The sequence below is a fragment of the Mastomys coucha genome, unplaced genomic scaffold (assembly GCF_008632895.1).
Source record: "Mastomys coucha isolate ucsf_1 unplaced genomic scaffold, UCSF_Mcou_1 pScaffold16, whole genome shotgun sequence".
NCBI lineage: Eukaryota > Metazoa > Chordata > Mammalia > Rodentia > Muridae > Mastomys > Mastomys coucha.
Genome location: NW_022196898.1, coordinates 89,324,431 through 89,351,658, shown reverse-complemented (window position 1 = coordinate 89,351,658; position 27,228 = coordinate 89,324,431). Strand labels below are relative to the sequence as shown.

The window sequence follows — 27,228 nt, the reverse complement described above, 5'->3', positions numbered from 1 at the left end:
TCCTCTCCCTCTCTCCCCCCTCTCTCTTTCTCTCTCTCTCTCTTTCTTTTTTTCTTTCTTTCTTTCCTAGAGTGAAGTTATCACTACTTACAACTCACTTTTTTGTGGAACCCATGTGTTGTGTGAGTGGTGCGTTTTTTTGTGGAGAGAGGTAGTCAGCCATCATGGATTCAGTACAGTAAAATTTTGGTAAAGTTGGAAACTCAGGCAGTTCATATAACTTGTAATAGAACATTGCAGAAAGGGAGGATCATTTTAAATTGACCAGTTTATACGAAATGCCATTTGGAACTTAAATTTGAAGGAGGCATTCTACATATAACCAGTTGCTTGCCTTGCAAAAGAACATTGAATTTTGAGAAGAAATAGGAAGGCTGCATTAATCACATAAAAAAGACCCATAAAAAGAGCTTTTCATCCTGGACCTTGTAAATACATTTTCTCTGTATCATTTGCAGATGATGTGGGGTGGTCATTTGTGACCTGTTCCCAGCATGTCTCAGGGCATGGAATGGAATAAGACTGCATGTTAGGTTGCTTGCACACTGCTGCCTAAAATATTGTTGTCTGCCCTTACCCTTTGCTTTACAAGACTTTTACAGAAAGAAACCCCCTATTCCATGTAAGCATTTTTTTTTTTTTTGTAAAATACATTAGGATATGGCATATTGACTGTGGCAGTGAAGTCCAAATAAAGACATCTTTAGATCCCAAATAATCAGATTAAATATTTATTCTTGTTATATGGAAAGCAAGTTTAAAATGAATTTCAACATTAAAATAAAAATGCTAATTTTTCTTCTTAATGCTTAATATTTAAAATACTAAAAGTACTCTGTCAAATCAGAACATTTTAGTCATTAAATAATTACCATTTGATTTTCTAAAGAAGTGTAGATCTTGTAAGACCATACAGAGTTACGCTGTAATTTCCAACAGATAGGAAGCTTCCTTACTGACTCCTTAGATTCTAAAATATAATTTTTCCATTATGGAAAATCTGTTTATGTTGGGCATAAATAATCCGATATTTGCTTTGCTAATGATCCAGCTTATGTGAAAATCACGTTACTGGATTTAATGATGTAACCTCTGCTCTGCGACCTTGTATGTTCTGGAGGCTTGTAATGCTTGTCAAAGGCATTTCCTTTTATTTATTTTAATTTTACCTGCCATCTAAAGCATTGAGTGACCCTTCATAATTTTATTATGAAACCGTAAAATAAGGAAGGACTAGTTGATTATTTTTTACTTTAACTTTTGTAATCTCATATAATTCAGGTCTTCTTTGTGTTCTCATTTTTCAGGTCAAATAATGATGTGTTTGCACTTTCTCATTACAGTAACAGGTAGGGTAACATCATACATTTCAGTATTTGTTGTTCTTACTTTATTTTATTTTTTACCTCTGTTCCATCTTTCAGTTGAGCAGCACATTGAACAGGGACTTGATGGGAAGGCAGGCAAAGTGGGAATCAGCTCCTAGGTTGATGGATTTAAATGGCATTGGCCACCTTACTGGATCTTAAATGCTCTGGTCCTGTCACCTTGCTTGATAATTGCAGATTGACAAGTTCCTAGAGCAAGCCACTATTAACTGCTTTAGATTGTGTTTGTCTTTATGTAGGGTTTTAGAATCTCAGAGACCAAAGTGAGTGAATTTTGTCTAAGTTATTTTATCAGCTCTAAGATTTTATACATATATATGAGAAAGTTAGCATGCTGTTGCTTCCAGACAAGTGCTTATGAACATTTAACTTGATAGTAGCAAATGATTTTGGTCAAAGGGCAATAATTTTGCCACAATTAATTTATAATTCTTTCTTGGAATTATTTTTTATAAGAACTTTAAAGCAGTTGCTCAAAAAGATTTTGTTTAGGTTCAGATTTATCTTTGTGTTTGATTATAATACATGGGATTATAATGGCTAATTTTATAGAAAGGACATATAATAAATTAATTTCTTTGATTGCAATCACTTTAATCACTAAGAGGTAATTTCCCCATAGCTTTCTTGATTAACTTTTTTTAAAAAATGGCTTTCAATACTAAGTTTTCTCTTTTAAAATTCTTTTTAATAGAGCTATGGAGATTTAACTGGATTTGAGTGTTGTATGGCTAAACTGTTTAACTTTTAACTGTTTAACTTTTAAAAGTTAGCACCCATTGTATTCTTTTCCTAAAATCCTAACTATTTGTATTGTATTGAGATTGATGAATAGACCTCCTTAAAATGTACAGGAAAGTTAATATATTTTCTTATCTTCAAGTTGATCAGTAACTTCCTTTTAAGAGACTATAATTTTATTTAGCAGTCAAGTCTATTGTTTTTATGTGGGTTGTATTTCAATGGTATTTTCTGCATTAGCCATACCAAATTTTTAATCCCAGAATGCCTCTATGTTTTTATAGTATGCCAACACGTGCTAACAGGAAAATTATACTTATCAATCCAACTGAAATGTAATTGAGGAGACAAATTGCTAAAGTCCCTCCCAGTTCATCCTGGAGCATTTGCAGTTAATACAAAAGAGGAAGTTCTACTAAATCCTATGGACTTGTTTTTGCATGATTTTTTTTTTTTTTGTCTTAATCAGATAAGAGGGAACTTAAGAGTTCTGAAGAAATGGTAGGAATCCCACCCCAACCCCCCTCCCAGTGGCAAATGCGTCAAGGTTTATGATACTAAAACTCTTGACTCAGAATGAGAAAGAATATAAAACAAAATAAGTCAATTCCTTCTTTATATACGTGTTTCTTGGAAGTTGCATTGCAAAGGAACAGAATAATCCTGTACATGTGCTCCATATGTGTAGTTTTATCCATGAGTTTTCACAGTGCTACTTACTCTTCTTGCCTGATTCTCACTAGCATGGAACTCCTTGTACAGTGATGCATTACACAGAGACATTCTCATCCGAGTATGCCATTACTGTTCACCTTCACTCCCTTTCTCTGTCCTGCCCCATTACTTCCTCTCCACAGTCATATTTCTGTTAACTCTTCTCTTTTATATTGTCATGCTTTCTAGGTTCCCCATATGTGAGAAAATGTGACATGTATCTGTGGGTCTGGGTTATTTCACTTAAAGTGATTACCTTTTGTCCCATCTATTTTCCTACAAATGACATAATTTCATTCTTCTTTATGGCTGAAACTCTGCTCTCTCTCTCTCTCTCTCTCTCTCTCTCTCTCTCTCTCTCTCTCTCTCTCTCTCTCTCCCTCTCTCTCTCTCCCTCTCTCTTCCTCTTTCTCCCTCTTTCTCTCTCTCCCTCTCCATATCTCTCTCTCTCTCTCTCTCTCTCTCTCTCTCTCTGTATACATACCACATTTGCTTTATCATAACCCACTTTTGGAAGACACTGTGTCACTGTGTCACACTGCACTCAGCTTAGTATCTCCTTTTCCGTTGGAGTTTCCTGTCTTTTGTTTTTATTACCTTGATTTGTATCAAGTTTTAATTTATAATTTATGGACTTGATAATGTATTTCTAGAAGTGGATGTTAGGGTTCATAGTTGCTCTCTTCAACTCTGTGTCTGTCTTTGTGAGGTGGTAGGAAGAACATCAGTTTAGAACATCTCAGCATAGAGAAAGGCAAGTAGACATAGTCCCACCCCTAACCAAGAAGCTATTTGCAATTGATTCCTAGTGGGAGAGGGAACAAAGTTTTCTCCAGTGGAGCATCCCTGGGTCTATTGACCACATTCCAGGACAAGCCCCATGCTCAGGAGTTGTTGGTCTATACAAAACACACTGTGTGTGCCTTTTATGATTTTTTTTTTTGTCTTTTGTCTGTTTTGACTTTCTTCTTAGTTTGTTGTTGTGGGGTTGTTGGAGGGAAGGACAGAGAATGGAGTTGGGTGGTTAGGGAAGTGGAGAGGTTCTAGAAAGAGTTTGGGGAGAAAAGAGATGTGATCAAAATGTATTACATGAAAAAGATGCGTGCACAATTCCTTAAAGGAAAAAAATCACTCTTTTAATGTTAATTTATTTCAAAATGTTGAGGTAATCTATTTCTAATAAAATAAATATCAAAATAAAAATTAAAAGCAAGAATATCTGTCGATGGAAGACGCTATGGGAGTGAGATGCTGCACAGCTCTTACCTAGCATCTAGTAATGGTCTCTAGTGTGTGCTCTCATTCTATTCCAGCTCTTGATATGGCACTGACAACCTGCCTTACTGGTTATTATATGTCGGTGCCTTTCTAAAATAGAATGAGGGGAATTTACAAAGCCAGTTGATCAGTTTTAATGAGAAAGTATTTTCTTATAAAGTGTTTCCAGCTGCAGACCTTTTTAGGTTACAAATATTCATATTAAAAATGTAAGTGTTTAATTAAGATATAAAAACATTGTAGAGACAAACTTGTATTCTTCCCTTATTATTCAATTTGGGATCCTTCCATTTTAATTACAAATGATTTCTTCTAAACAATAAGACCAATTGTATATTTTTAGTGTGAATGACATTTTCTCTTAGATGAACTATGGAAAGTCTGCTTAACTTTAGCATCACGAGCCTGAAGAGACATTAATATTAAACAAGTGTTTAGTTGCAGGACATGATCAAGTTTACATTGTTGCAGGGCCTTAATTAAATTTTTATTCAACTGTGTCAACCATGATTCAGTTTGAAAGTAGATAGACATCTGTTTCAAATATTATTACTACAGCTAGAAATTAATAGCCCCTTTCTTTTGGAAGTCTTCATTTGCCTTTTCTCATGCTTGTTTCCCTTTTGTAAGTGACTTTGAGGTATGGATTATTTTAAAAATCAATTTTAGTAATTTATAAAAGCATATGAAATAAAAGCAGGTTAGTCTTTGGAAGTATTTTATTGAAGAATAATAAACCGAGACTCCTGTTTTGTTTTATGTTCAAACCAAAGCTTGGTAGTTTTGGTAAGGCACCGACATTATTATGGCTGTCTTCATGTTGGTGGCCCCCGTGCTGTCTACCCTCCTGCTTGCTCTGTCTTGCCTTTTATTTTGGGAGTGATGACGAAGTCTAGACAAGTGTTTTCATTATTTTGCTCACTTAACAAACACAGTCACATTGTCTTACTTTGGGTTAGTGATCCCAAACGGCACTTCAAGGAACATAGTTTGTAGGTAATTTTCTATTTATTTTTCATTCCGAAAAGAAAACTGCCTATCATATTTCACTCAGAATTATTTATGCTGTCTAGATCACAAAATGCCAGCATTTACATTTATTTTAAAGCATGCTTATGTAAGTGGTTGAAAAGCACACACATGTAAAATGCAGGCTACACCAGTTCTTTATTAGATTGCTGTCTCTTAGCTCTTCAGCATCTGATTATTAGTCAATGGAAGTAATATTAAAAAGACAGGGAAGAGACTCATTTTCTTAAAGTTTGTGTTTCTGTACCTTCTTTAAGTCATCATGGTCCACATTATGGTCATATTGAAATTCTCCTGTATCCTTAATTCATTTGCAGTTGTATTTGGTTGTGGGGTGTGTGAGCTTTCATGCTCTATATAACCAAATCTCCAGATGAAACTTTTGAACACGTCTATTCCCGAGTGATTGCTCACTCACTACCGCTCTCCTATAATGTTTTTTCCTCTTTCTCCATGAGACTCTCACTGGTTTACTTTCTATTCCTGTGGATAACTGTTCTTCTGAGGCCTGCTACTTACTTGGGTATAGCCCTTCATTTCTGTGTTCTATTTTGTTTTGTTTTTGTTTTATTATTTTTTTTTTTGAAGTCTAGGCTACTGATCCTTTCTTCTTTCCAGTAAGTTCCATAAGAAGCTTTTCAAGTTTTTGTTGTTGAAATTTCAGTGAACTTAAATGTGCCTTTTGGGGCAGTTGTCATCTTTATGTTTATAGTCCTCTTTTTCTTTCTAAGAGATATGGCATATTTTGTTAGTTATTTTTGGTATTCCAATGAAATTTCACTTTTTAAGAAATATTCTTCAGTGAAACTTGGCACATACTGTGTTGTAATTGTGCTTTAAAAGATATTTTATCTTTTTGTTCTTTTGAAAAATAAAACTTCAAGTAGTTTTCTAATTTTTTGAATAAAAATTAATTTGTTTCTTATGTGCTGATCCTGTATCCTGCTATTGGCAGGATTTTGACTATGGATTTTTTGCTTCAGAGAGACTTTTTTTATGAAAGCATTTATGTTACTTATGAATCACAATGTTATCCTTTCATTAATCTAGTGTGGGGGCTAGGACCCATAGGATAATTTAGGATAGAAAGAATAGTTGTGCTCACATTTTTCATTTTCTTTCTTTTTTATGAATTACTTTATTTATTTATATTTCAAATGTTATCCCCCTTCCCAATTACTCTATTCCCTTCCCCTTCCCCTCTATCCATCTACCTACACCCACCTTACCCCTCTAGCCTTCCACTTTTCTAGAGCATCAAGCTTCTACAGTACCAAGTGCATCCCCTTCTACTGAGGCCAGACAAGGCAGTCCTCCACTATATTTATAGTGGGAGCCACAGAGCAGCCCATGTGTACTCTTTGGTTGGTGGTTTAGTCCCTGGGAGCTCTGAGGCTTTGTCTTAGTCAGGGTTTCTATTCCTGCACAAACATCATGACCATGAAAGCAAGTTGGGGAGGAAAGGGTTTATTCAGCTTACTTCCACATGGCTTTTGATCACCAATGGAAGTCAGGACTGGAACTCAGGCAGGTCAGGAAGCAGGAGCTGATGCAGAGGCCATGGAGAGAGATCTTCCTTGCTGGCTTACTTCTCTTGACTTGCTCAGCCTGCTCTCTTATAGAGCCCAAGACCTCCAGCCCAGGGATGGCACCACCCACAAGGGGCCCTACTCCCTTGATCACTAATTGAGAAAATGCCCCACAGCTGGATTTCATGGAGGCACTTCCCCAACTGAAGCTCCCTTCTGTGATAACTCCAGCCTGTGTCAAGTTGACACACAAAACTAGCCAGTACAGGCGTCCAGCTGGTTGATACTGTTATTCTTCCAAAGGGTTGCAATCCCCTTCAGCTCCTTCAGTCCTTCCCCTAATTCTTCCATAGGACTCTCCAGGATCAGTCCAATGGTTGGCTGTGAGTATCTGCATCTGACTCAGTCGGGTGCTGGTACAGCCTCTCAGAGAACAGCCATGCCAGGCTGCTGTCTGCAAGCACATCTTGGCATCAGCAATAGTGTCGGGGTTTATGGGATGCAGATGGGATGTTAGGATGGTCTCTAGATGGCCTTCCCTTCAGACTCTGCTCCAATTTTTGTCCCTGCATTTCCTTTAGACAGAAAAAATTCTAGGTCAAAAAATTTGAGATGGATGGATGTCCCCATCCCTCAATGGCAGGTCATATCTGTCTAATGAAGGTTGTCTCTTCAGGTTCCATCTCCCCACTCTTGGGCACTTCAGCTAAGGTAATCACCATTGGGTTCTGGGAGTCTCTCACATCTCTGGAATCTGGGACTTTCCAGTGGTTCCCTGCATCCCTGAGCCCACACTGCTGCATATTTCTACTCATTCTCCTGACCCTCTTGGCTTCTCTCCTGCCTCTCCCCCATACATGATCCTGCCCCCCTTCTCCTCCCTCTCACCTCTCCCACCCAGGCCCCTCACTCCTCCTGCCTCCCTGATTATTTTGTTCCCCTTCTAAGTGGGTTTCAGGCAATCACACTTGGGACTAAACTACCAATTAAGAGTATTCTTGCTTTAGCTCTATGCCTCCTCCCACCCCCAATTTAAAAATTGATTTATTGGGTTATTGGCATTTAATTTATATGTTTTAGATATTAGCCCTCTATTGGTTGTAGGATTGGGAAAGATCTTTTCTCAATCTGTAGGTTGCCAATTTTTCCTATTGGCAGTATCCTTTTTGCCTTACAGAAGCTTTTCAGGTTCATGAGGACCCATTTGTCAATCGTTGATCTTTGAGCCTCACCCATTGTTGTTAGACTAGTACCATTTGCTGAAGATGCCTTTCCCCCCCCACTGTATGGTTTTGTCTTCTTTCTTAAAGATTAAGTGTCCATAGGCCCGTGGGGTTTATTTCTCGGTCTTTAATTCTATTCCATTGATTGACCTGTCTATCTCTGTACCAGCACCATGTGGTTTTTATAATTATTGCTCTGTACAGCTTGAGGGCAGGGATGAGCATAGCATAAGGTCAGGAATGGTGATTCCCCCAGAAGTGCTTTTGTCGTTGAGAATTGTTTCTCCTGGGGTATTTGTTATTCCACATGAAGTTGTGAATTGCTCTTTCTATCCCTGTGAAGAATTGAGTTGGGATTTTGATGGGGATTCTATTGAGTCTGTAGAGTGCTTTTGTTAAGATGGCCATTTTAACTATGTTAACCGTGGTGATCCATGAGTATCAGAGATCTTTCAATTTTCTGAAGTCTTCTTCAATTTCTTTCTTCAGGGACTTGAAGTTCTTGTCATATAGATCATTTGCCTGGTTGGTTAGATGTTTTATATAATTTGTGACTTTTGTGAAGGGTGTTGTTTGCCTAATTTTTTTTCAGCCTGCTTATCCTTTGAGTAGAGGAAAGCTACTGATTTGTTATAGTTAATTTTATATTCAGCCACTTTGCTGAAGTTTATCAGCTGTAGGGGTTCTCTAGTAGAATTTTTGGGACAGCTTATGTATACTATCATATCATCCACAAACAGTGATATCTTGAATTCTTCCTTTCCAATTTATAGCCCTTTGACCCCCTTTTGCTGTCTAATTGCTCTGGCTAGAACTTTGAGTATCACATTGAGTAAAGAGGGAGAGAGTGGGCAGCCTTGTCTTGTCCCTGATTTTAGTGGGATTGCTTCAAGTTTCTCTCCGTTGAATTTGATGTTGGCTACTGGTTTGCTGTATATTGCTTTTTGTTATGTGTAGGTATGGACCTTAAATTCTTGAGCTTTCCAAGACTTTTTTTTGGAAATGATGTGAACATTTTTTAAAATTTATTTTTTATTAGATATTTTCTTTATTTACATTTCAAATGTTATCCCTTTTCCCAGTTTCCCCTATGAAAAACAACCCTATTCCCTCCCCTCTCCCCCTGCCCACCAACCCACCCTCTCTGGCTTCTTGGCCCTGGTATACCCCTACACTGGGGCATAGAACCTTCACAAGACCAAGGGCCTCTCCTCCCATTGATAAACGACTAGGCCATCCTTTGCTACATATGCAGCTAGGGCCATGAGTCCCACCATGTGTACTCTTTGGTTGGTGGTTTAGTCCCTGGGAGCTCTGAGGGTACTAGTTAGTTCATATTGTTGTTCCTCCTAAGGGGCTGCAAACCCCTTCAGCTCCTTGGGTCCTTTCTCTAACTCCTTTGCAGGTGATATGATAGTATACTTAAGTGACTCCAAAAATTCCACCAGAGAACTCTTAAACCTGATAAACAACTTTAGCAAAGTAGCTGGGTATAAAATTAACTCAAGCAAATCAATGGTCTTTCTCTACACAAAGGATAAACAGACTGAGAAAGAAGTTAGGGAAACAACACCCTTCATAGTAGTCACAAATAATATAAAATACCTTGGTGTGACTAAGGTATTTAGCAAGTAAAAGATCTGTATAATAAGAATTTCAAGTCTCTGAAGAAAGAAGTCAAAGAAGATCTCAGAAGATGGGAAGATCTCCCATGCTCATGGATTGGCAGGATTAATATAGTAAAAAAGGTCATATTGCCAAAAGCAATCTACAGATTCAATGCAATCTCCATCAAAATTCCAACTCAATTCTTCACAGACTTAGAAAGAGCAATTTGCAAATTCATCTGGAATAACAAAAAGCCTAGGATATTGAAAACTATTCTCAACAATAAAAGAACCTCTGGTGGAATCGCCATACTGGACCATAAGCTGTACTACAGGCAATTGTGATTAAAATCTGCATGGTATTGGTACAGTGACAGACAGGTGGATCAATGGAATAGAATTGAAGACCCAGAAATGAATCCACACACCTATGGTTACTTGATCTTTGACAAAGGAGTTAAAACCATCCAGTGGAAAAAGGACAGCATTTTCAACAGATGGTGCTGGCACAACAATCTTAGCATGTAGAAGATTGCAAATTAATCCATTCCTATCTCTTTGTACAAAGCTCAAGTCCAAGTGGATGAAGGAACTCCACATAAAACCAGATACATTGAAACTAATAGAAAAGAAAGTGGGGAAGAGCCTCCAGTACATGGGCACAGGGGAAAATTTCCTGAATAGAACACCAATAGCTTATGCTCTAAGATTATGAATTGACAAATGGGACCCCATGAAATTGTAAAGCTTCTGTAAGGCAAAGGACACTGTCAGTAGGACAAAATGACAACCAACAGATTGCCAAAAGATCTTTACCAATCCTATATCTGAGAAAGGGCTAATATCCAATATATACAAAGAACTCAAGAAGTTAGACTCCAGAGAACCAAATAACCTTATTAGAAAAATGGGGTACAGAGCTAAACAAAGAATTCTCAACTGAGGTATACCAAATGGCTGAGAAGCACCTAAAGAAATGTTCAACATCTTTAGTCATCAGGGAAATACAAATCAAAACAACCCTGAGATTCCACCTCACATCAGTCAGAATGGCTAAGATCAAAAACTCAGATGACAGCAGATGCTGGAGAGGTTGTGGAGAAAGAGGAAACTGTGTTAAACTGATGTTAAACTGATGTTAAGCTGATGTAATAGTCCTGGGATAGTTTCTTTTAATTATGATGTGTATTTAGCTATATACTGCTAAGATTTAGTTTGTTTATCTCATTTAGGATTTTTACATCTATGTTAAAGAATAAGATTAGTGTTTTTAGTAATGAAAATGTAAAAATAACGTTTATTGTCTACAACCACTAGCCACCAACCTAAGTTCTTGATTTGTCTGGCTCAGGTGGTCTGTTTACATGGAATCATGCAACGTGTTATCTTTTGTAATGGCCTCTTTTCACTTAATGTTTTCACACTCCAGTTATACTCTAGCAGAAGCTATTACTTAGTACTTCTCATTGTCAAGTCAGTTTTCAGTTTTCTAATTCCATTGCACAGATCTACCACATGTTTATTCGTTCATTAGTAGATGGACATTTGGGTTGTTTATACTTATGATGATGTTAATAATGTTTATGCCCAAAGGATTGTGAGCATGTGTATTTTCTTGTTTCTTGGGAGCATACCTAGAAGTGTCCCTTCTGAGTTATGGGACAAATCTCTGTTTAATATTTTGAGAAACAATTGCAGTATTTGCTAAATTGCTTACAGTGGTTTACATTTCTACAACAATGTACAAGGTTTCCAGTCATTCCATACCTTGAAGATCTTCTGAGGACAAGTGGCCCATTGTGCTTGCATTTTCCATATCAGAGTCAACCAGCAAAGGATCTAGCGTGTTTTGAACATTGCCTGTCTTAGGTATGCACCTACCCTGCTCTTCTAAGTCCCTAGCTATAAAGAATTAGCAACTATACACCTATCTTCTGTAGTCATTGCAGGTATACAGAACTATAAACACTTAGCCATTTTGTAAAGTCATTTGAGCATTGGCTCCTTTCAGAGTACAGGGGATATCCTGGAACCAATTACTTGTAGATAGAATGGGATAATTGTGGTTTTGTTGGCAGCCATGCTAGTAGATACATGTACAATGATTTCTTCTGATAATCAATTTATATCTTAATGATGAATACTTATGCAGATATCTTTTTGTGTGCTATTGGTCATTTTTACATCTGAATTGGAAGAATACCTGTTCAGATTCTTTTGCCTATTAAAAGGCTATTAATTTTACTTGGGAATTCTGTATTTCATATATTCTAAATACAAGCCCATATCAGATATACTAATTCACTAATTGCAAATGTTTTCTTCTGTAATAGGGAAGGGAAGGCTCTCTCTCTCTCTCTCTCTCTCCCTCTCTCTCTCTCTCTCTCTCTCTCTGACTGTCTCTCTCTTTCTTCTTCTCTCCTTGCCTCTCTTACTTCTTGAAATAAGTTCTCACACTTCAGCTCCAGATAACCCGGAGCTCACTCTACAGCACGTTCAATTTCTTGGCAATCCTCCTGCATTGGCTTCCCAAGAGCTGGGATAGAAGACATAAACCACAGGCACATTTTCATTTTCTGTAACATTCACTTTCTTATTTTTATGCTTCACATTGATGTATACTAATATAATGAATAGAGTTCTATCTCTAGAGGGAACTAGTAGAAAGTATCTATGGCTCACAGGATCAGAGGCTGAATGGCTTCACAATGGAGACTATAGGTTAAGGAGCTGAGGAAACCCAATCTAAAAAAGCTGCAGGCCTTTTATATCAGTGGTGGTATGAGCTCAAAGATGAAGGTCTGCATGCCTCCTGGGGAGCTGTGTACAATTGCAAATTAAAAGAAATTCATGGGTGGTGGCAACAGCTAAAACTACAGTAACTCATGAGGGCTATGACATTGCTGTTTCTTTCATTTGGGTCTCTAGCCTAGTGGATAGCAACAGCCATGTTCACGATGCCTTTCTCTCATCAGTTCACTGACTCATCCGCTATTTATCCTGAAACACCATTAGAGACACATGTACAAGTGTGCCTACTGATTTTGTCCACGACTCTGTCCAGTCAAACTGATAACTAAATTTAATTGTCACACAGCATACCGACAATCCATTGCTTAACACATGGTAATAAATATTAAAACCTATTTTTCACGTGTAGTTTTGAAACACTGCTTTAATAGACATAAGATGGATGATTGAAAGTTGTTCTTTCTTTTAGCCCCGTGACTACTGTAAACTCAGTGCCTTCTAGTCTGAATGGCTTCCAAATGAGAAGTTAACTCTTAATGATGTTTCCTTGTATGTGACAAGTCATTCTTGTTTTTCCTCTTTCAGAACACTCTCTTTCTTGTGTTTCAGTATTTTTAGTATGATGTGTCTGGGTGTGTATCTCTGTGTGTTTATTTTGCTTGGAGTTTGCTGAGCGTCCTGGATTACTGTTTTTAAATTAGTATTTCATCAAATTGGACAAGTATCAGTCCTTCTTTCCTGCTGATGCTGTGCTTGCTCTTTACTCTCTGGGCTTTGGTGGTCCCATTTGGTAAGTGTGCTCAGTGGCACCTTGCGTTTCTCCAAAGCTCTGATTTTCTTCATTTATTCCAGCTTATATTTTTGATTATGTAATCTGTATTGACCCAGTTTGTTCATCCTTCTGTCAACTCACAAGCATAGTTAATCCCTTCTGTTTCATTTCTGTGCTGGTTATTTTACCCTTTGTAGCCAGAATTTCTAACTTAAAAACAATGGCTCTGCCTTTGTTGATCTTTTCTGTCTGATGAAATATGTTTCCACAGTAATCTTTATTTCTTTGAGCATGAACCCTTAGTTCTTTGGCCATATTTATAGCTGTTACTTTGTGGTCTGTTACATTTGAAATCTTGGCCCTGTCAGGTGGTTCTTGGTACCTGCTTTTTTTGCCTTACTTTTTTCTCAGCCTTTCCTGTAATTGTTGGGAAATAGGCATTTTAGGTAAAACAGCAATTCTGGAATCAGATGCTTCGTACTTTCTGATAAACATTTTTGTTGCTTGTTTCTTTAGTTCCTTGGAGGGACCATCTTGTTTTCCTAAAGTCTGCCATTTCTGTGCTTACACTGAGATGGTTTGTCTAGCTTTGGCTCTCTGGTACCACAATAGCTAGCAGGCTCTACTAGTTGCTGACTGACTATGCTCTGGAGCACGCATTGCTTCACTGAACTAGTTTCAGGGGCCAGTGTTGGAGGTTTGATCTATCCAGAGGAGAGCTGTTGACATCTCTTTTGCTAGTTGTCTTTGGTAACCTATCTGGCCTGTAGTGTAGTTGATGGCTCCCTGGTGCTACCCATTTCTATCAACATTTCCCCTGTTTCCAGGTTGCTCTTTGGACTTTCTCTATACTCTGTACCATGAAGTAGAAACTTTTGGTTTCTTTGGAAAGCCTGTTAGATAATGTTTTCTTGGGGAACAATTGGTGAAAGGATGTTTTGTTAAAGTAGACATGTGAAAGAATGTTTCTCTGAAGGAGACACAGATGAAAAGATGTTTTACTAAAGCAAACACATAAAAGAACATACCATGTTAAGAAGGAATATAAATATAACCCAACAGATGGTGCACGATGCTTGATGGCATGCTCTGTCTTTTTTTTTTTTTTTTTACTGGTCGTTGTTTGTCATGGCTTTATAGAAAAAAAATAGCAAAAAACCTGGTGATGTTCTCCCTGCTTCTTGCCGCTTCCGTAGACTCAGGCCAATTGGAAAAGTGAAATAGAAGTTTCTGGTTATGTCAGTTGATACAGACTCAGGAGAAACTTTGTTAAGACAGACTCACATGGTATTTTGCTGAGACAAGACCCAGGGGAGGACAGGTAATGTTTGGAGGGGGTACACGTAATACTCAGTAGTGACGGCTTGCATAACTAGCTTTCCAACGCTTTGTTGGCCTTGCACATCTTTGTCTTTACTGATCTTCTCTTCGTTGAAGGAGGCATAGCAGAGAACTTCTCCTGCTGTCCCTGCTGTCCCTGCTGTCCCTGCTGTCCCTGCTGGTCCTGGTCATTCCATCTGGCTCGTGCCAATTCAGCAGAGGCCTGGCTGTTTCTGCTGGGTCCTGCCACTGCTGCTGATCCGTGCCTGCTTTCCTGACACTGTTGAAGTGTATTCACTTCAATACTGGTATTGTGACAATTAGAGATTGAAATTGCCCCAAAGAACTATTTCTAAACAACATAGAACAGAGCCTTGTGGCATCTTCTAGATTGAGCTGCTCTTGCTGATTTGTGTAAACTGAGCTGCTGATACCCTGACAGTGTAGATTAGATTTGCTCTAAAACACAATTTCTGAACAGGTCCATCTCCCTCATATCCTAATAACCTTTCTTTCCCACTACCTCTGGTGGATGATGGGCCAGGAGGGAAGTTAAAACATTTAAATTCCATCATTAAAAAGAAGTTAAAAAAATCTAAGTCTATAATAACTCCAGCTCACATAGGTCCCTTTGCTTATGACACACTCTATTCTCATGATATATCTCTCCCCATTCCTACCACATAGCAGAAGTTTTGATCTAGAGCCATTGGTTTGGTATAGTGACCTTCCCTTGGAGTGTGACCATTTTTCTTTGAGCAAGATGTTATAGAAGTGATTGTTACAAGCTACCTCTCTTTATGTGCCATAGCTACATGAGTGAGCTGTACTTAGGACCCTCTGGGTACTGGTGTTCTGTGGATGTTCTGCTAGTGGAAAACCTTGGCCCTGGGCATGGGGCTCAGTGGAAGGAGAAGGTAATGTTGTCCTAGCCATGCTTGCCAAGGATTTAGCCAATGCCACTAAGAATCATAGATTGAGAAGTGCCACAGACCCCCCTCTCCTGGTAAGAGGGTTTATTCCTTGACTGGGAGTACTGATCAAAGAAGGAGTCCAATTTTCTTGGCCACATTAATTGAGAACCAAGTTTCTCTCCGGTTAAGCTTAGGATAGGGGAACCATGCATGGTCTATATACCAAAAGCCATGGGGGTCTCCCTTTCCTGTCAATGTTGATGTATTTTCATTAATGAACATTTATTGATTTGCTTTATACCCTTATTGATACAGATCTTTAAGAGTAATGGGGCCTTTCTCATGACTCAAGGGCTCAGGTGATGGACACTAAATAGACATTAAAAGTCAACTGCAATATCTTATGTTACCAATGTTCAGAGATGTGGCCACACAGGAGTAAGTAGAGCAAAGGCAGCAAAATCTATTGAAGGAGGAGGAGGAGGAGGAGGAGGAAGAGTTGGAAGATGAGGAGGAGGAAGAAGAACAAGAAACACAAGAAGAAGAAGAAGAAGAAGAAGAAGAAGAAGAAGAAGAAGAAGAAGAAGAAGAAGAAGAAGAAGAAGAACAACAACAACAACAACAACAACAACAATAACAACAACAGCAGCAGCAGCAGCAGCAGCAGCAGCAGCAGTAGCAGTAGCAGCAACAACAAGAACAAGAATAACAAGAACAAGAAAGACTAAGAAGATTCTTATAGTCAGGGTTGGGATGGGGTAATGGGAAGGACTTAAGGACAGTACTATTGAGCTGTTTGTCTAGAGACTGTAATAGGACTTATGCCAGAATCTGGACAAAGTAATTTTATTGAGGTCAGTTATCTCTGAGCATAGGCAGATCAATCAGTGGTGCACACTCCTTTCTGGCCCAAACAGGGATAATCAATCACATGCCGTTCCCTTTGTGGAAGCAGATATTATGAGATCAGCTTTCAATTTTTCTTATTTCATCAGGGATCAAGACATGCTAACCTAATGGAATAGCTAGAAATGTAACATATTTTTCAGTGTTCTGTATACATTTCTATAAGATTAGGATTACATCCTTGGAAAGTCTGAGAGAACTTTGTAAAGTTATCTGAGCCTTTGGGATTAATTTGAAACTATTGATTGGATCCATTACTATTGTTTCCAGACTGTCTCTTTCTCTAAATTAGCTTTTCATATTTGTAATTTTTTAAAAAAGAATTTTCCTTAAAAGGCATAAAATTTACACCGGGCCCACTTCTCCTTTCCCCTATATTTGGTGTTACGCTCAGACCTTGGTTGCAGACCTTCAGTTTTTAGAGTGGTCCGGGGCATTGTGGGTAGTTAAGCCCTGTGCATTTTCAGGGTAGCTTCATTTTTAGTGCAGTAAGTCAGCTTAATCTCCTCATGCTTATTTTGGAGCAGCCCTCATGTGATCTCTGGTGCAGAAGCCACAACAAATCCATGGGAATGTTTTGTTCCACGGTACTTTTCAGCGCCTTAACTTTCCCCAACAACTGCTTACAGAGGTCATGCAGTGTATCCTCACAAGACCACAAGGCCAGTGTAGTAGGGAGATGAGGAGGGGCAGGGAGATAATTGGTCCATTTAGCCTCTGTTGAGGTATTTCCGGGCCTTGTAGGTCCTATGCAGGGCGGAGTCAGTCTTTTTGTCTCCCACCCTTCCATTCTCTCCTTCCCCCCTCACTCTTGCTCACTGGTAGTTACACTGCCTCCTTCCTACAGAGGACCTTTGGTGCTGATTTGCTTCAGACTGATTTCTAGCAAACCAAAGCAAAACTAGCTTAACTAGCAATAGACCTAGCAAACGGATACTTCAGATGGGGTGTTCTGTGTGTGGATTGCTTTCTCTCTTTAAAAAACAATAAGGATACCGCTTGTAAGGTTGCTGGCAATAGTAGCTGGTCTATATCGACATCACAGTGATTGGAGCTTTGATGGCTGTAGACTTAGTGTGACATTTGTGTGAAAGAGAAAGCATGTGACCGCTGCACCCACATGATTAACACAGCAGAGGTTAGTTAAGGATTTCTGTGTTTGGCAGCATCTTGTCCTCTAAAGTGAAAAGGATGGCTCTCCCAGGGCATTGCTAGACAGACAACGTAAGGCATCCTGTGAAAGCCAGGAGTGAGGGGTGTCTCTATTTTCAGAGAGACTTCATTTCTGTATCTACAGAGAAGTTAACAATAAAATAAAATTAATGGTCGTAAGACTAAAAAAAAAAGATTTATAATTTTGGCAGGCCACTTATATCAAAGACAGATTCTGGTGGAGTAGAGTAGCCTCTAAGACTTGATCATTTCCTTGGATGGATTTGACATCATGGGCCTTCAAATTTCTCCTCTTTTATCTTAGTCTGAGAAAAAAAAAAGACCTCTCTTTTGGATTCTATGCAGCGACTACCTGGATTTTGTGCTTTGTAAGACTTGCTTATTCTACTCATGCTCTGTTCACTGTGCTTCTCATTATTTCTATGGTCAAACTGAATAGGGTTCCAACATGGACCAACTGGTAGTATACCCCTGTTAGAAGAAGAAAAAAATCATGTCATCATGGTTTTGTGTGTGTGTGTGTGTGTGTATGTGATGAATACTTTCTCTGTGGTTAAAGGGAAGGTGCCAAACATTTGCTATGTGCAATGGTGAACAGGTTTGAGTTGCTACGGTTGTAAAACAATTGGGTTAATATGATCAGATCCTAGTCTTCTGAAGACACTTCTGTTGAGTATTCATTTAGGTTGAGTACTGCATAGGGCGTTAAATTCCTGAATGTAGAAGATCAACTAGGAGGATGACTTATGTAGGCTATGTATTCTCAGTGTGGTCTCTGATACTTTCTGTGTCTCCAGACCTGGGACTTTTTACAGAGGAGTTTACAAAGGAAAGTATGGACAGGCTATAGCGTTCTTCTTTCCTCTGTAAGTACTCTGCCTTCAGATTGTTAGCTCAAGTTTGTGGTATGTCTTCCTACAGTTTGCCTAGGATGAAGAGATTTTTCTTTTCATTACCCCAATTTATGCATTACCATGGTCATTTCGATTGGGGTAAATCTGGGATTTTTATGTCTGTAAAGTCTAAGATGGCCACTATTTCATGTGCTGCCAGCATCCTTTAACTTTCTACAAATAGATGCAACATATACATACATATGTATGTATATGAGCTATTTAGATATGTAAACCAAAGTTCTTTGTTTTGGGAAGTTGTAAAATATTTTTTATGAATGCCTTGATTTCTTCAACATGCAAAAATAAGTGCTACTTTATTATTTTTAAATATGTTTTACCCAAAGTACACAGTGGTGCACAGTCAAGTAAATGAAAATTAAATGGACTTATTTATGAACCTCTTTTGAAATATAAGGCATAGAGCAATAGAAGACACTCAGCATTGACCTCTGTCCTCGACATATACACTCATTGCACACATAAACATATATGTGTGTGTATGAGTGTATGTATTCCTGATTTGCATGTCCTGCAAGCTTTAGAGATGTGATAGCAGATGTGTTATACAAAGGAAACAAGTTAATTAAACATTCAAAAGATATTTGGATAGATTTCTAATAGCCATGACTAGATTTCTGCTTGACAATTAAGAATACAGTGGATTCATCCTCTAGGCCTTGGACTATGAGGCCCAATAGCAATGTCTCTAAGGATGGCATGGACAAAAATTTGCCTGTGCCTGTAGGAGTCTTTAAGTTACATTTCTATGTTCTTTTTGAAGACCTTCTGAGTGAGTATGATTGTGTTTAGCTCACACATTTATATTTGTCACAAATACTCTGAATGATGCTTATTAAAAGGCATGCTTGGCCAACATTCACATGGATTTAATAGACTGGCAAATAGCATTAGACGCCAAAACCATCCACTGCCGCTGTCAAAGGGCACTTGTGAGATTGGATGCAGATTGTTTGCCATTCCACTTACCTGGATTTGGAATAACCATGCTGAGAAATAGTTCCTTATAAAATTACATGGTGTCTTCATTGAAATAGTTACATTAAGTGTTAAAGATGTGCCAGGCATTGTGCTTATTATATGTAGCATTTTAACTGTTACTTTATAGACCTCATCTGATTTTTGTCTTTCATAGAGATGGATTCATGAAACGCACTTGTAATTTAACAAGGATTATATTTAGTGAGTGATCGAGGTTGTATTAAATCCAAATATTTTTGTGTGTGTGTGTGCTTGTGTGTGCGTGTTGTATGTGTGTGTGTGTAATGTGATGTGCTGTGATGAATGTGTGGGTTTGTGTAGGTGGTAGACCAGGAGCTGATGTCAGATTTCTTCCTCTGTCATTCCTAACCTTATTATTTCTAAGACTGGATTTCTCAATGATTCTGGAACTTTGCATTTCAGCTATGCAGCTGGCAAGTAAGCAAGCTTCCAGGATCTGCCTTTTTCTGTTCCCAACTCTTAGCCCTGCAGTTACAGAGGCATGCATGCTGCTGAGTCCAGATGTGTGGATACTGGTTATGTAAGTATTGAAGCTGATGCTTGTGTAGCAAACTCTTGATCTAAGCCATCTTTCTAACCCCAAGTAAGCATTCACAAGAATGTATGCTTTGGCCAGGCGGTGGTGGCACATGCCTTTAATCCCAGCACTTGGGAAACAGAGGCAGATGGATTTCTGAGTTCTAAGCCAGCCTGGTTGATCTACAGAGTGAGTTCCAAAACAGCCAGGGCTACACAGAGAAACCCTGTCTCGAAAAAAAAAAAAAAAGAAATAATGTATGCTTTGATTCCATTTTTATTTATAATTCCAAGACACTTGATATCAATATCCCTGTTGTTACTGGTTTAATTATTTCTCAGTAGAAAGCAGTTCTACCTAAAGGGTGTAGTTTTAATAAGGAATTGCTACCACTTCAAACTGAGTGGGTTCTAAAGCTCTTAAAGAATATTAATTCATGAAAACAAAAGGAAGCTGTGCTATCTGTCTTTGGTTATGGATATCCAGGGATATAGTTAGTAGTTATACTCAAAGCAACATTATCATCACCGCCAACATTCAACCCTACCACCTCCAGCCTGTTTCTGTTGCCTTGTACATTCGCTCTGAAGACATGAAGCAATGTCCGACCCACATCTTTCCTCACTGACAGACTTCTGACAGGTGCAGATGCCTCTGGCCTAAGTGCTTAACTTTTCTGGTGACATATGTCAGTCAGACAAGGCTGTGGGGGAGTGTTTAGTCAAGGAGTTGATAACCCAAGGTGTTGACTCGGGGAGAGGACTGCTCAAGTTCATGTGACTGAAGAGACCAAGGGAAATCCAGTCATACTTTGTATGTAAGTAGAATAATGAATCTTAGTCTTGAGAACCCACATCCATGTTGCTCCCCAGAAAGCACCATGCAGAGCCCGACACAGAGAAGAGCTGTGTATCACTGAGAAACTTGGCTCATGTGAGTCCTGTGGCACTTAAGTGATGGCACTTAAACACTGGCATGTTTAGTGTCCGTCTCCCAACCTAGTTTTTATATCTCCAAGTCTGAAGTCAAAGAAATACTGTGGCTGGCACTCAGTATATGTGGAGGACGCAGGTTTCTAGTGCAGAATACCTGCCTATCACTCACACTACTGAAGACTGGCTAAAAGACCAGGTCTTTTGCAGAGATGACTGGATTGTGATTGTGTTTGATCAGAAAGCCAACTCAGGCCTCAGAGTCTCATATTAAGGAGGGCTACTGACTTGAATCATTTATCCAGTCACTTTGCTCAAGGTGCTTCGCAGGCTCAGTCTCTGGAGAAGAAAAATCAAGAAATGCTTTTAGAGTTCTCAACAACAGACAACACGAACATTAGTTTTCAAAAGGAAAACAAAACTGATTTTCATGCAAGTTAAACTGATCTTAAGCTTCTACTTTCTTAGTCCCCTCTCTTGTTTCATATGCATTTCATTCAGTTCAGTAGTACAGTCTAAAACGGAATCTGATCACACTGATTTAGGCAAAGCTGCAGGATGGAACTGAGATTGTGTCCCTGGGTTTAATGCTGTGTTTTGGGGGAGCTGTCCTTTCGTTGCTGTGTCTACTAGAAGTTCCAGGCTATTTACAGTCCTCCCTGGCTAGGCTAAGCCAGGGACTACTCTTTTGGTAGATTCACAGATTTATAAGCAGAGCTCAGTTTTTTTGGAAAGAACTTTTTGATTTAGACCTGAAGTTTTGTTTTAATTTAGAGTTTGTTTTGAGGCATCTATGGTAGACAATTTGTGCTGTTTGAGAACTGGTAAATAATCCAATCACAGAAGTTTACTTTAAGGATTATTTAGATATTTACTTGTGGTGGGAATCGAATCTATTTTAAGGTCTTTCCCTTGTTTTATTATTTTCCTTGGTTAGCAAATGGCTGTTTAGTGAATAAGACAGAGTCTATTAAGCACTTAATCTGAGCCAGCTACTCTTGTAGAGTAAGTGGGCAGTAGTAGAGGAGAGGAATTGGACGCCAGCACCATTTGGCTCGGCTCTCCACTTATTACTGCTGTGACTTCGTGCCAGTCCTTCACCACCTCTGGCCTTGAGCATGCTTCTCTGTAAGAAGAAAATCTCTCAAGTGTTAGCTTTAACTGGGTGATTTGGGGATTGCAAAGCTTAGAATTGGTTGTAATCTTACTCTTGTTTTCTGGTAATGATCTGGGTCCTTAAAGAACCTGAAGTTTATGAAAAGTGTTCATATGAAAACATAGTTAGTGGGCAGTGATTAAAAAGGATACAGCCAATGGCTGTTCTTCTCCAAAAGGCATCTGATGGAAGCTGAGGAGAGGAGAGGGAGAGACAGGTGCCTTTTCAGAGGTGCTGGGAGGAGTCTGCAGGGTTTGAGCTGCAGCTTCAAGTGTGTGCTTAGCATTAGCTGCTGCTAGGTATGGTGTTTGGGATGCGAAAATATCCTTTCTTTAACGTTCTAACATTTATTTGCATGTGAGTACAAGTGTGTAAGTTACTCATGTGGTGTATGTGTGTGTGTGTGTGTGTGCATGGACTCATGTACATATTACAGAGCATGTATGGAGGTCAGAGGATAGCTTTTGGGTGTGGTTACTTCTTTCTTTGTGGTATGTAGATGCCAAGGACTAAGGTGGTCAGGCGAGGTATCAGTTGAGTTATCTGCAAGGCTTGTTTGTCCTTTCTTTTTGTGATTGCTTCATGAATTAGATTATCCCTTTTTATAGGTAATGCTACTCTCTTTCCTGAGACGTTGAAAATTGAATTTGTTCAGGAACTGCTAGCTTTAATAAGCCCTTGGATTTGAACTATGTTTCTGAAATTGTTCTTCTAAATGATGGAGATGTGGAAGATAAAATTTAAGTTATTGATTTTTAAGAAGTTTGTATTTTTATATAAATGAGAGAAAAATAAAAATAACCTGGAAAATTCAACCATGTGTGTGTGTGTGTGTGTGTGTGTGTGTGTGTGTGTGTATTTTGTGAATAAATAAAGGTAATTATCATGGGAGGAGCTCTGAGTTGAATGGCAATAGTTTAAGGTGATTGAGAATTTTTGTTTTATTGTGAGACTTTGCACTAAGTTGAAATAATATTTTATTCTGATTATATGATTCTATGGCTTCATTTAATGTTTATTTCCAATTTGCCTTGTATTTATACCAAAGCAAATTGGTACATTACTATAAAATTCTTGTTGTTTTGGAGGAGTACTTTCCTCCCAGGCACAGAATTTGCCTGCCATGAGAGTGGCTGCCAGTGTTAAATGTACTGGATATCTGGGTTGCTGCTTTCTTAGGTCATTGCTTCTTGCTTAACCCCAAGCATTTGTGTTGTGAGTGTCCTGGCCCAGACTGTGACCACAGGAAGCAGTGGGAGTTAACCTGCTGCTGATGGTCTTGGACAGGTTAGCTCCATCTCAGGAGGGAGTAAAACTGTTGTAACTCTTAAAAACTCCAGTGGCTGTTGTTATCCCTAATGGCTCATGTTAGCCTAAAGTTATCTTTGTCCACAGAGGTCAGTGATGACAGAGGTGACTGATGGAGAGTAGGGCTGGCCTTGTGCTGAATGAACTGTGAGTGCAGCTAGGGTTTGCTTAAATAATTTCCACCAGAGGAGCCGAGAAAGACTGAGAACTGATTCCACATTGGGGGATTAATGGACATTTGGGTAGGGCTAGAGGAGAATGTTTTGTGGGAGTCACAAAATTCGCTTACGTAATAAGTTGGATACATGGAGAAATGTATAGTGGATTTTATATATAATTGATCTGAGGTTTCTAAATCAATGTTTTGTTGGATTGTTTTTCGAAACATGATCTGGAATGTAATTCTGGCCGGCTTTGCCTCTTGCCTTAGCCTCCTGTGTGATTACAGGTGTGCAGCACCATGCACAGCATCCTTGGCTGTCTTATAAGATTTCATTACTCATTGCTCAGCACAGGAAAAAGTAATCCACCAGTAAGACAGCTTGGATTAAAAGTTGGTTGAGTCTGTTGTCTTGGAAACACTATTAATTTCTTAAGTACCTCACCTAGGCCTAGCACTGCCCCAAGATAGAGAGAGGCACAGGGGGCTGATGAAGGAGGCAGCTTGAAGATCTATTTACCTTTTCTCTCTGTCCTGTGTCTTTGTCACTTGGACAGTCTCTTTCCTCTAGTTGCTGTCTGAGCTTCTAGCTGTTTTGAGCTTCTGTGCTTCTGTTGGCCACCGATGAACTCAGCTGTCTCTTTTCAGTTCTCTCACTGAGAACCCAGTAACTGACTTGGGTTGGTCTTGAACTTCTGCTGGACTCTTAGACTTTTGGACAGTTGGCTGTGAGCCACCCTGTAGACCTTAATGTAGAGCCATTTAAGTGAATGTCAGTGATGTTCCTCAATGAAGTGTTGGGAGCTCATTGGTAACTGAGTTTAGTTAGTTCTGTGGAGTACAGTAGCAGTTAGAAGAGCCAGACCTCAGTGTCTCCATCACTTTGACATGACTCTCTTGGGCTGACTCAAGGAGCCTCAGAGGCTGTCGGCGGCAGGGGTTTGTGTATAGAGTGGGGTCTTTGGAGGGTGGGGGTGCATCCACTCATCCTCGTGCCTCCTTTCTTGCTTTTTTTTACATTATTGGACAGGAAGAGAATTCCTTCTATTATTTAAAAGATATAATTTTATTATTTTTTAGTATTTCATTCATGCATATAATGAATTCCAACCCCATTCATACCCCCAATACACATTTCCTCATAATTCCTTCCAGGCCCACTCCATCTTCTTTGCCCCACTTCTCAACCCCACACCCTCATTTGCCCTGCCTCTCAGCCTCATGCCCTCAGCTCCTCTTTGGAACAGAGGCTATTTTTTTTTCTTTCAAAATAAGATTCCAAATTTTAGTTCAGAATGGAAGAAAGGACATAAGGTCTTTATGTAATCTAAAGATAATAATTTGGTTTGCAAAGTTCTTGTCTTGATGTAGAATCTCATTTTCTGAATGTCAGATGTTGAACTTTTTTTTTTCTTGCTTAATGTTTCTTCTCTGATAAATATTAATTGCTTCAAGATGGAAGCTTGGGCCAGGTTTGGGAAAAGGTCATGTGCTTAGAAGGTCACAAGGTGCATCAACACTCCATGATACCTTCTGAGGATAAAGAAATGACTTTCGCAATTGGCCATTCCTTTGAACCAGATTTTTCTCAATTGCGTTTTTTCTAAGTGTGGCTTATCTGCCTTTACAGAGTTACAATAATATTGATAGAGGGTTGAAAAGTCCTGCAGTGGAATACAAAGTGTTAAATCTTGACCAGGAACCCCCCAACCCCCTCCACCACACACACATACATATAGACACACACTAAATAATCTTTCAAATCTCTGGTTTCTTTGTAGTTTTAGGTTTTAACTAGCCTAGCCACATCCCTCCCATGAATGAGTAGCATGGCTAAAGCTACAAAAATGAGTTTCTGTTCATATTCAGTAGATATTTAACTTTTGTTTATAAGGAAGTTAGATAAACTATTTGGCCATAAATTCATTTCAAATGATTTGGTAAAAAATTCACCTCAGCCACACTTAAAAAAAAAAAACGCACAATTGAGAAAAATCTGGTTCAAAGAATGGCCAATTGTGAAAGTCATTTCTTTATCCTCAGAAGGTATCATGGAGTGCCGATGCACCTTGTGACCTTCTAAGCACAAGACACAGTGAGGGAAATATTTTGTAGTACACACACTTAAGTTATGAACCTAAGTTCATACAGCGATGCTTGCCACAGTTGACATGGATTGTAGATGTGACAGTCAGAGTTCTGCTAGGGGTTGGAGGAAAGCAGTGCACATAGAGATGAGGAGTGTGGAAAACCCTGGCTTTTAACCCAGGGATGGATTACTCTTCTCCTCTCTCCTAGGCTTTTGTGTTTTCAAATATCTATATCTTCACACATATATAACCACTAATAGTCAAATACAGATTGAAGGAAGTGAATAGGTGAATATAGATCTAGAAATCAGGAGCCAGTAACAATATTGCAACAGGCTGGGCAGTGGTGGCACACGCCTTTAATCCCAGAACTTGGGAGGCAGAGGCAGGTGGATTTCAGAATTCAAGGCCAGCCTGGTCGATGAGTGAGTTCCAGGACAGCCAGGGCTACACAGAGAAACCCTATCTCAAACAAAACAAAACAAAACCAAAACCAAAACGAAAACCAAACCAAAACAAACAAACAAAAAACAAAAAACCAAAAAACCAAAAAAACAAAACAAAACAAAACAAAAACAACAAAAAAAATGCAACAGAGGAATATTCTCCATATGGCTTAGCTTGTCTGATAGTCTGATTGTCTAGATGTCTACTACTAATGTCCTATATTTTGGAATCTATTGCAAGTCAACAAAGAACAGTGCATGGTGTGAAATGACTTGTGAGTGTGGTTCAGTTTAGCTTGATTGAAGAAACTGACCTTTTCCTTAAATCTAACTCGGTCATTGTCCTTTCTTTGTCCAGTTGTCCAGTTAGCCAGGAAAGCATGCGAGTTAGCTTTAGACTGAGACTGAGACAAACCTTTATAATAGTCAGTGGATTCTCGTAGTGCTGACAGCGAGTTCCTCTGTGGTGGGCCTGGAATGTGGGGTATATATACATCTTGTTTGTTGAGTGGTCGCTTTAGTGTCAGGCACACAATGAGGAATCGATTGATTAGTGGATTAATTTGGTATGTTTTTTTTCTTTGTCACTTTACTTTTGTGTACATATGTGTGGTATTCGTGTATGTGTATATGTATATTCACATTTGTGTGTGTGTGTGTGTATACACATCTGTGCGTATGGGTGTAGAGGCCAGTAGTTGATGTTGGATGTCTTTGTTCTTTATCTTATATATATGCAGGTTCTCTTGATGAGGCCAGAAATTACTGATTTGGCAGTCTGGCTTGCCAGTTGTTCCCAGAGATTCTTGATCCCCACCTCCCTGATCTCTGGGATTATAGATCCACCTAGCTTATGTTTGGGTGCAAGGCATCAAAGTTCATTTATTCATGCCTGCCCAGCGAACAGTTTACCCATGGCGTCTTTGCCTTAGGCCCTTAATTTGGAATGATTATTTAAAGCTGTTCCTAGTTATCTTCAATATTTCTTTAGAATGTATATATACCCACATATTTGTGTATGTGATGTGTTACAATGGACTGCTAGATTGTGTAGAAAATTTCCTGGTCATAAGGAAAACCTATGAAATAAATGGAGTAAAAGGTAGCTCAGACGTATAAAGGGTAGTGTAATAAATAATAAGAATTCTCAAGTTACTACCTTTCAGAACCAATGAGTGTAATAGTCATAATAAAGCCTGTGGCAGAACAAGGATGTCTAAGAATATGTCATGCTCAATCACTAGGCAAAAGGAAAAATCTAATTCTACTTCACATAGATTATAGAACATGTTTTCTTTTTTTTTCTTTATTTATATGCGAATTTCTCCATTCCCAGTTTCCCCTCCAAAAAACAAAAA

At 38.8% G+C, this 27,228-nt stretch overlaps 1 protein-coding gene across 7 annotated transcripts in view; it reads left to right on the top strand.

The window, feature by feature from the left end:
* The window catches only part of Bmpr1b (bone morphogenetic protein receptor type 1B), a 341,025-nt gene that overhangs the window by 13,204 nt on the left and 300,593 nt on the right, over positions 1–27,228 (top strand). For 2 of the 7 annotated variants that reach the window (XM_031375673.1, XM_031375667.1), the window contains exon 2: positions 1,308–1,349. The exons of 3 other annotated variants lie outside the window; for them this stretch is intronic. The gene's annotated coding sequence lies outside the window, so the exon portion shown is untranslated. Of the gene's footprint in view, positions 1–1,307; positions 1,350–19,517; positions 19,782–27,228 lie in introns of those variants that run through there. 2 more of the 7 variants (XM_031375669.1, XM_031375670.1) reach the window with 1 other exon arrangement.